The sequence below is a fragment of the Cryptomeria japonica genome, chromosome 1 (genome assembly GCF_030272615.1).
Source record: "Cryptomeria japonica chromosome 1, Sugi_1.0, whole genome shotgun sequence".
Taxonomy (NCBI): Eukaryota; Viridiplantae; Streptophyta; class Pinopsida; order Cupressales; family Cupressaceae; genus Cryptomeria; species Cryptomeria japonica.
In genome coordinates this window covers 586,647,949-586,658,201 of record NC_081405.1, presented here as the reverse complement: position 1 = coordinate 586,658,201, position 10,253 = coordinate 586,647,949, and positions in this window count along the sequence as shown.

The window sequence follows — 10,253 nt, the reverse complement described above, 5'->3', positions numbered from 1 at the left end:
TCTCTCTAGTCCATCTCTTTGTTAATACTTCCCTCTTCCCCTCTACTCCTGCTAATTATCCTCTCTATCACTCTCTTCACCTCTCTCCACATCTCTCCCTCTCTCCTTTTTTTGATAATCACTCTTCTCCCTCTCTTCTTATCCGATAATTATGCCCAATTCTCTCATATTATTTCTTTCCCTCAATTACCCTTGATCACCTCTCTCCTCCTATGGGTTTATAGATGCTTCCCTCTCCCCCTCTCCCCACCCCCTAATTACTCTCTATGTCTCTCTTCACCTCTATCCCCATCTCTCTTCTCTCTTTGTTGATACTTTCCCCTCCCCCCCTCTCCTCCTACCCCCTAATAATCTCAAACTCTCCCTCTCAGTCTCACTTCACCTCAATCACCCCCTCCCTCTCTCTCTTCGCCTTCCACCTAATTACATATAGCTCTCTCTCTCACACTCTCGCTTCCCCCCAATTAATCTCTCCTTCTCACCTCTCTCCCCCTCTCCTTTTTTTGATACTTCCCTATGCCACTCCTTGTCCCCTCTGAATTTTGTTTCTAGAGATGAGAACAAAATGCAGAGAGACTAGTCTAGATCTTAGGGAAGAGAGAGTGACATAGAGGAGAAAATTATGAAGAGGTAGAAATATAATAACCTTGTGGAGCTTGATAGATTGAATGAGGTATTTATTTATAGTTAGAGATATAGGTATAAAGAGAGATGTATAAATATGGACAAAAGAGAGGGAGGAAGAAACAAATAGGTGGAGTGATAGGTTGAGGAGAGAGAGGTGGAGAAAGGAACAAACATAGATAACATGGTTTATCAAAATTTATCGAACTCAATAAAATTCATAAATTTTCTATTATTAATTAATTACTTATCTAGTTTATTTTGAGATGATTGTTACAAAAATTTATGCAATAGGGAAATCATATGAAAAATTCATGAGTTTTTTATGTTTTAAAAATGAAGGATGAATTTAAATGAATTATAATTATTTTTTAAAACAAATAATTTAAAATCTACCTATTCCATATCATAGAGCTCTGAATTACCTTTCCAATGTCTATAAAAAATCAAAATTTTGATATAAAATGCAAAAGTTATGGCCAATTTACTAAAATATATTTTTTTATTTTTCCAAAAATGGATATCCGATTTTAACAGATAAATTTTTACCTCCATATTTTTGGTTTGAGTTTTCTTTGGGATTTGGCTTGGAAGTGACAAGTTGTGAAAGTCAACTGAAAAAACGTGTTTTTCAATATTCCTTGATTTTCCAGACTTTACACAGGTGGTTGACGACTTTTTTATAGCCAAAATTGATAAAACAAAAATGGTTTTTTAAGGACATTCTCAGCTTTCCAACAATATAAGGCTTGTCTTAATTTACTTTAATAAATAATGATTATTTATTTTCTAATTGAATTTTTGATAAAAGTCTTGATTGATAGACCGATTGAAAAATACTCATAACATTCAAACCGCATAACTTTTTTTGAATCTGAAACATGCCTCACATCCTATGCTTTGTCTAATATTGGTAAAAATTAAAAAAAAAACTAATTTCATATGGTTTTGACCAAGTTAAGGTGGTCAGACATAGGAGTTTCTGAATTTCAGAAAAGTTGTAGTAAAAAAATCATAAATAATTATTTACTTTATAAAAAATTATAAAAAAATATGTGTCAAATCCGGACATGAGTCTAATACTTATATTATAATTTTTATAAAAAAATATTATGATTTGATTGTGATTAGGGTGGTCAGACATACACCTACTTCTTATCTTTTTCCTGAAATTTTTGTACCACTAGATGAAAATTTGAAATTTTCATCAAATAGGATTTCTTTTTTCAAAAAAAATTAGTAGCTTAGAAACTACATTCAATTTTCTATAGATTCTCTTCTTACATATTTTAAAAATAATATTCATAACCTATTCAGTTTTTCATGTCAAGTTTCATAACTTTGATTTTCTGAAATTTCATTGCCACTTAAGGGCCTGTTTTGGCACACCATGATCCTGCACATACCCAGCTAAACCGGTAAAACAAAAGTACTTCAAATAGAATCCAACAATTTTCAAATCTAGATGGCTATTTTACCAGTTTGATCATGCATGAGTTGCATTTGTAATATGACAACCATTAGCTCTGCATGCATATACAACTGAACAAAAACTACTCAATCATCACATGAAAAATACACAGCCCGTGACACATAGATTTTTCACATGGAAACCCAAATGGGAAAAACCACGGTGGGGATGAATACCCATAAGCTTGTTTTGAACTTTTTTGAAGTCCACTCCGTTAGGAGCCTAGTCTGGTTAAAGAATTTACAATAAGGTTCCTATTAGGAACCGATCCTGTTAGGGATCACCCAGTTAAGGGATGGCTATAAACCCTGTTAAAGGTTACCTTGCTAGAGGATTTAAAGAACTCAATGAGCTTGAGTCACCTAGTTAGAGGATTTGCAACAAGCCTGTTAAGGGTACCTAGTCAGGGGATTTTCCTTGTCTTGAAATGGTTAGAAGACAATAGGTAAGACTCCAATTTGATAACAACACTACTTTGCTAAGGTAGATCCTTTTCAGTTCCTCTCTTCTACAATCACACTTTGCAGACTCCTCACTCTAGTTTGACAAGTATCAAAACATGCAAACACACACACAACTTTTGCCAACACAAACAATAACAAACATCATCGACCTTATAGACAATAATTAGGTCGATAGCATAAACCCTAAACCCCAAACATTTAGATTTTCAGTTACAAGCAGTCCGATCTTGACCGTTAAAATGTATTGCATAGAAAAAAACAATCTAAGAAAGATCTCAAGTCATTCTGCATCATCCAATCTTCATTGCAACTGAAAAACAATAACTCATCATGTGCTTTTCGTATACCTCTAAAAAAAACACACATTCTCGAGGTAGACATTCAATGCATTCGATATTCACTCGCAAGATCCTCAAAGAGATTCTTCAAATGTACATAGCTGAAGTGGAATCTTGATCTCATCCTTATCTCTTAACTAACTCATCACAGAATGTCATTGGTTGCATTGCACAAGTCAGATCACCAAACCGGAAACCCTCGAGCTGAATTGAGACTACAAACCGGTAGTCAAACTGTGAACCCTGACACTAGTTCACTCCAACCCGATTGACTATATCTGCTTCCAGTCTTCACACCTATTCATATCGGTTAACTTATTGACATCAATGACAACATACATTATCACCGCTTCATCATATGCCAACACTAGTAACCCAATAACCTCTAACGACAACCATTTCCATGTAAAGTGGGAACATGGATTTCACATTCACGACAGAAAAATATCTATCAATTATTTTCCATTTAACCATGCCATAGACAATGTGAGATAAAGTCCTATAAAAATGCTCAATGTGAGAGTCATCATATGGGTTGTATGATTGAGCAAGCTCAATCATATGCATCACCTCATCCCTAATACATTCTAATTTATCTCTATTAGCCAGCACAAATATGTTATTTAAAGTCCATTGTAAATGTGCTAGAGAGGACTACATTCTCAAAATAGTCTCAGTACTAGCAGTCTCTGAATTCTCAAGAGTACTCTCAAGAGTCTCAGACCTACGTGAGGTCTGTTGAGGATCAGGATGCACACTCTGCTCAGAAGAAAAATGATGTGAACCACTAAAATCCATATCTAGACGTGATGTGAAATGTATGAATGTGTGTGTGTGTGTGTGTGTGTGTGTGTGTGTGAATCTGTGTGTATACATTAAATTGAATTACAAACAAGTTCATATACAATGTATGCCACAAACTAGATGAAACATTGCACAAATATGCACTTGATTTAAAATTTTTAAACAAAATGAATCAAATAAAATGCGACCTATAGACATTGCAAAACAAATTACATGAACATACACATGAACTTACTTAATATAAAAACTATTATATGCATATGTGACTACACCATTATAGATAATGATTATGAGATCATTTTATCAAACTAGAAAGTTACACCAAATATCATGTTAATAATAATCATTATAGCATAATTGTACTTCAAATGTAAAATTTTGTAATAGGTATATAATGTTGGAGTAAAATAGACAATCACCTAATTTATTAATAAATCATTAATTACATTCGTTTTACTTTATCTAGGGTTTTCATTTTGCTTTTATAAAAAATTCATTATTGTAAAATTTTATCTAGTTAATCTAGTTTAACCAAAGATCACACAAAAGGATTGAACCAAAGATCAAAGGACCAAAAATATTTAGGAAATGTCAATGAAGCTATTAAAATATTCTAATAATTCTAATCAAAATAATTATTAATGGGAGGGAACCAACATTTAGAATCATGATCTGGGGGTAGAACTTGAGAGAAGTAGGGGATATATGGAGCCAAGACTTAAATAGCTAAAGTTATAATTAGAAGTTGAAATGATGAAATAGATATAGTATTTATTGCACCAAAGGGTTCTAGGATCTCAAAAGGTTCCACAAAGTGATATGCAAGTTTAGAAGACAAAAATTAGTCAAGTTGTTCGGTGGCTAATTTATTAGAAACACTCTCTTTGATACATGACTATTTTGATGTATATATTTTTGTCATTTATAAATTTTCTAAAAATCCACTATATTTCCCAATTGCTAATCAATCTAAGTTTGGTCTTTCATCTTTTTTAGTTCATTTGGATCCACAACTACCATGTCCGAGCCTAGTTTTTAAGCATACAATACTTGACCTTACAAACCTCCAATGAAGAAATGAGAAGTGCGTCTATGGTTAGTGTTATCATATTCAAACTCAATTAATGGTAAGTAAGTTCCCATATTTTGTTCACAAGTCCTCAAGAATTTGGTTCACTCTGTTTTTGTTGATCAATCTTAAGGTGATGAGTTGATGTATAGTCCAATTTACTTCGCAATTATATGTATTTTTTTTCGAAACCTTGACATTATCCAGGTGTTTCAAATATGATCTTATCAAACTTTCCTTTATTAAATATGATATTCTTTGGTACTCCATGAAACTAAAAGATCTCCTAAACTCTTGGAAGGTATACATGGATGCCTGAATGTAATTAGATAGATTGTTTTTGTATTATATTCTATTATATTATTTGTAATTATATGTTTTTTGGGTTGTATATGTTTTGGTTGTATATGTTTTTAATTATATGTAATTAAAATAATATATATACAAATATTATTATTAAAATAACTAAACAATTAAAAATCTATACATATAAATTACTAAAACAATTAAAAAATTAAAAACAAAAAACAAAAAAAAGCCTTTTGGCCCTACCTTGCTCGGCCGAAAGTCTTCTTAGCCTCCCTCCCGCTCCAGCTATTTTAGATTGTGCAAATGGGGGGCTAAGTGCAGTCAGTTGGTATATGTAGGGCAGGGTAGTACTCGGTTGACTATACCTCGCCACCCATCTTCCACATAGGCACCATGTGGCACCACGTAGACTTGATCAAGTCCTACTCGGCCGACTAGGATTTGATCAAGTCCCACTCGGCCGACTAGGTTATTATATTTTGAGAACTGTTCTAGAATGCATGTGCATTCCCCATTATAACATTTACACATACTACTACAGAGTATCATCTTACTATGTGTAGGTTCCCATCGTGATTTTTCCCTTAAAGGGGTTTTCCACTTCAAAATATTGGTGTTATGTGTGTTGTTGTTATTGTGCTTATCTTTGTTCTTGTTCCAATTGAGCTGATAAAAACTTGTGCTTAAATTGTTTGATATAGTGAAAATTGATTCAACCTCTCCCCCTCTCACGTTTCCTTCATTGTTGTTTAATCTGATGAAAACTAATTCACCCCCTCTTAGTTTTCCTTCATTGTTGTTGCCAATAATTGGTATTCGAGCTAGATCCTTCAGAAGAAGCTTGACCAATTGGGGAAGATTTAAGATGGTAACCTATGTTTCAAGAAAGAGAGTTTGATATTTGATGGAAGCAGTTACATTGTTTGGAAGGACCTGATGGAGTGTCATTTGAAGTGTCTTGGAGATGACTATTGAAAGATTACACAGAATACCTAAAATGTTCCTTGAAATGGTCTGGTTACTCCAAATGAGATCAAGGATGTTGAATATAACATAAGAGCTAAATAGGTATTCTTGAGTGTCCTAACTGATACAGAGATGAGTAATGCGATGAGATTGCAGACTGCACATGAGATCTGGGATAATTCAGAGACCTTATATTAAGGGATAAACATGTCAAAGTTGCTAAATTGTAGTTTGAAAAGAAAGTATGAGATGCTAAAGATGGGAGAAGATAACAACATATCGTCCTTTATGGCTAAAGTGAATGAACTATCATAAACATTGGATGTGCAGGTGGAACTCTTGAAGAAGATGAGATTGTTGCTAAAGTGTTGAGATCCTTGTCTCTTGATTACAAATCTAAAGTCGCTTCTATTGGTGAGATCCGGACTATGACCACTATGACAAGAGACATGTTGGTTAGTAAACTTGCTAAATTTAAGTTGAGTAAATTTGGAGAATCACATTGTAAATCTGAAACTCCATTTAAAGCCTCTGTATCCAAGAAGTAGAAGTATGATCTCGGAGAAAGTTCATCTAGGGTTTCCATATATGAAAGAGAAATGAGAGAGATACAAGAACATGAAAGAGATTTGAATGAGCTTGAAGCACTTATTGCTCGGAGATTGTCTAAGGGAGTTGGTAAGTATGATGGAAATTTTCCTTTGAAATGTTTCTCTTCTAATAAGATAGGAAATTTTGCTTCTAGGTGTCCTAAAAGAATGTCAAAGTATGATAGGCATGATAAATTTGATAAGCATGATAGATATGAGAAGGACGATAAGTATGATAATTCCTATAAGCCTAACCGGAAGTACAAATATCAGAAGAAATATTATTATGTTATTGATGAAGGTGTGACAGATGAAGATCCTAAGAATGGAATTCAAAAGATGAATTTGTATTTATTACTATCAAGGAAGATAATCCGTTCCTAGTGGATTCTACAAACTGCATTGTTGAGAAAGCTTTGGCTACTAATATTGAAGAGAAAGATGAATGGTTTTTTGAGAGCGGTTGTTCACATCATATGATAGGTGATATAAGTAAATTTGTGAATATGGAGAGGTATGATGGTGGTATAGTAATATTTAGAGATGATAAAGCTTGTGTAATTCATGGTAGAGGTGTTATTTCTCTTGATGTTAAGCATAATATTGATGATATCTTATATCTATTGAAGTTTTGAAGCATAATCTTTTAAGTATTGGATAGATGGTTGATAAGGGATATGACTTGCAATTAAAGAATGGTAAATGGAATATTTTGAATGCATCTAGTATGGAGATTTCATCAAGAACTAAGACTAAAGGTAATATCTTTCATTTGAATGCAGGAGAGAAAAGTTATTTGATTGCTCAGATAGATGAAATTTTTTTGTGGCATAGAAGGAAGTGTCATATTAATTTTGAATGCATGATTAAGATAAGTTCTACTCAAGTTGTTAGAGATTTGTCTAAGATTGTGAAACCTTCTAATCTGGTATGTAAAGAATGTCAGTTGGGAAATCAAACAAGAATTTAATTCAAAAATAAGTTGTATACATTGAATGGATTATTTGATCTTGTGCATACTGATTTGTGTGGTCCTATAAGAGTGAGAAGTATGTAGGTTGACATGTATTTCATGTTGTTGATTGATGACTATTCTAGAATAATGTTAGATACCTTTTTAAGGGAGTAATGAAAAGCATTGGTTAAATTCAAGATATTCAAAGATAAGGTGGAGAAAGAGTCAAGATTGAAGCTAAAATGTCTGAGATCTGACAGAGGAGGAGAATTCACATCCGATGAGTTTGATTCATTTTGTGAAAATGATGGAATTAGAAAATAGTTATTTTCTCCTAGAACCCCTCAGTAGAATGAAGTTGTTGAAAGGAAGAACAAAACTATTTTGGATGTTGCCAAGACTATGTTCATTGAAGGGAATGTTTAGCATACCTTCTGGAGAGAAGTTGCTAGCATTGTTGTATACACATTCAATGGGGTGCATGTATCAAGTGATTCTGGTAAGAGTCCTTATGAGTTATGCTTTGGTCATGTTCCTACAATTAGATATTTCAAAATTTTTAGAAGCAAATATTATATCAAAAGAGATGAGTTTATAGGAAATTTTGATGCAAGATGTGATAAAGGAATCTTCTTGGGTTATTCTACTAAGAGAAGGGCCTACCAGTGTTACAATAAGAGGTTGAGAAAGATAGTGGAAAGTGAAAATGCAAAGGTTGATGAATGTCATGGAAAGTAGATCAGAGCATGCGAATATGAGTTTCATGATCACGATGTTATTTCAAAGCAAGTGCATACTGAGATCCTAAAGTAGAATGATTTTGTAGAGAAAGCTAATCTATATATTGCTGCTGTCGGTGAAGAAGTTCAAGAACCTAAGAGTTAGAATAATCAAAAGACTCCGAAGTATGTGCAATACAATCATTCAGAAAAACATGTTATTGGTGATAAAAATAAATGTGTGATGACTAGGAGAAGGATTGTTTCTGAAGAAATATGTTTGATTTCTAAGATTGAACCTAAAGAAGTTGTTGAAGCTTGTAAAGACGAGAATTGGATAAAAGCTATGAAAGAAGAGTTGAATTTGATTGAGAAGAACAATGCATGGGAACTTGTTCCAAGACCTAAAGATAAGAATGTGATTGGTACAAAATGGATGTTTCAGAATAAATTGAATGAAGTCAATGAAGTAGTTAGAAACTAAGAAAGATTGGTATGTAATGGATATTCACATATGGAAGGTATTGATTATGAGGAGACTTTTTCTCTGGTAGCTAGGATTGAAGCTATTAGATTACTTCTTGCATATGCTACTTATAAAAATTTCATGGTATATCAGATGGATGTAAAGTCAGCCCTTTTGAATGGTGATTTGGAAGAGGAAGTCTACATTGAGCAACCAGATGGGTTTTCATTATCAAGTGAAGGAGACATGGTATGTAGATTGAAGAAAGACCATATGAACTTAAACAAGCCACTAGAGCTTGAAATGCTAGATTGGATGGGTATTTGATTAAGTTGGGATTCTCTAAAGGTATTGTTGATAGTAATTTATACTTTAAGGTTGACAATGATAACATTTTGATTGTTGAATTTTTTTTTTATGACATTATTTTTGGAGGAGATGATGATTTGAGTAAGAAGTTTTTTGATGATATGCAAAAAGAGTTTGAGATGTCTATAATAGGTGAGATAAAAATAATTCTTAGGATTGCAGATTACATAGACTAATAAAGGCATTTTCATTTTGTCAATCTAAGTATGTAAAGGAATAATTGAAGAAGTTTGGGTTAGCTAATTCCAAACCTATTGGAACTCCTATGGTGACCAGATGCAAGTTGTCTAAGCATGATGAATCTCTGAAAGTTAATCAGACCTTGTATAGATCTATGGTTGGTAGATTGCTATAATTGTCTTAGACTAGACTAGATATTATGCATGTTGTTTATCTTTATGTAAGATTTGAAGTTGATCCTAAAGAAATTCATGTTACTGATGCGAAGAGGATTTTCAAATACTTGAAGGGGACAATTGACTATGGTTTGTGGTATCTAAAGAATGATGACTTCATGTAATGTTCTTATACTGATACCGATTGGGCAGGTGATGTTGATGACCAGAAGAGAACTATCGGTGGAGCATTATTTTTGGGAAAGTAAGAAGCAAGATTCTATTTCTCTATCTATTGCAGAAGCTGAATACATTGTTGTTGCTAGAAACTATACTCAGGTAGTTTGGATGAAGCAGATGCTGAAATACATTAGAGTTATTTATGATGAACCTACTATTATAGATTTTGATAATTCAAGTGCAATTAATATTTCCAAGAATCTGGTACTACATTCTAAAACAAAACATATATCAATCAAGTATCATTTATTAAGGGAGAAAGTCAGTGAGGAAGAAGTCAAATTGGAGTAGGTATCTATAAAGGATCAAATTGCAGATATTTTTACTAAACCTTTGCCTGCAAATAAATTTGTATATATGAGAGGTAAGCTAGGGGTCTCTATCCCTCTTGATGAGAATTAGATGTAGTGACATGCATAAATGTAGTGGAATTCATAGTATTATATTCTTATCTAGATTGATGAGTGGGTGTTGCTGCTTAGGGGGAGTAGTCAATGTGTGATGTTCATATTTGTGAGTTTATCCTAAGGGGGA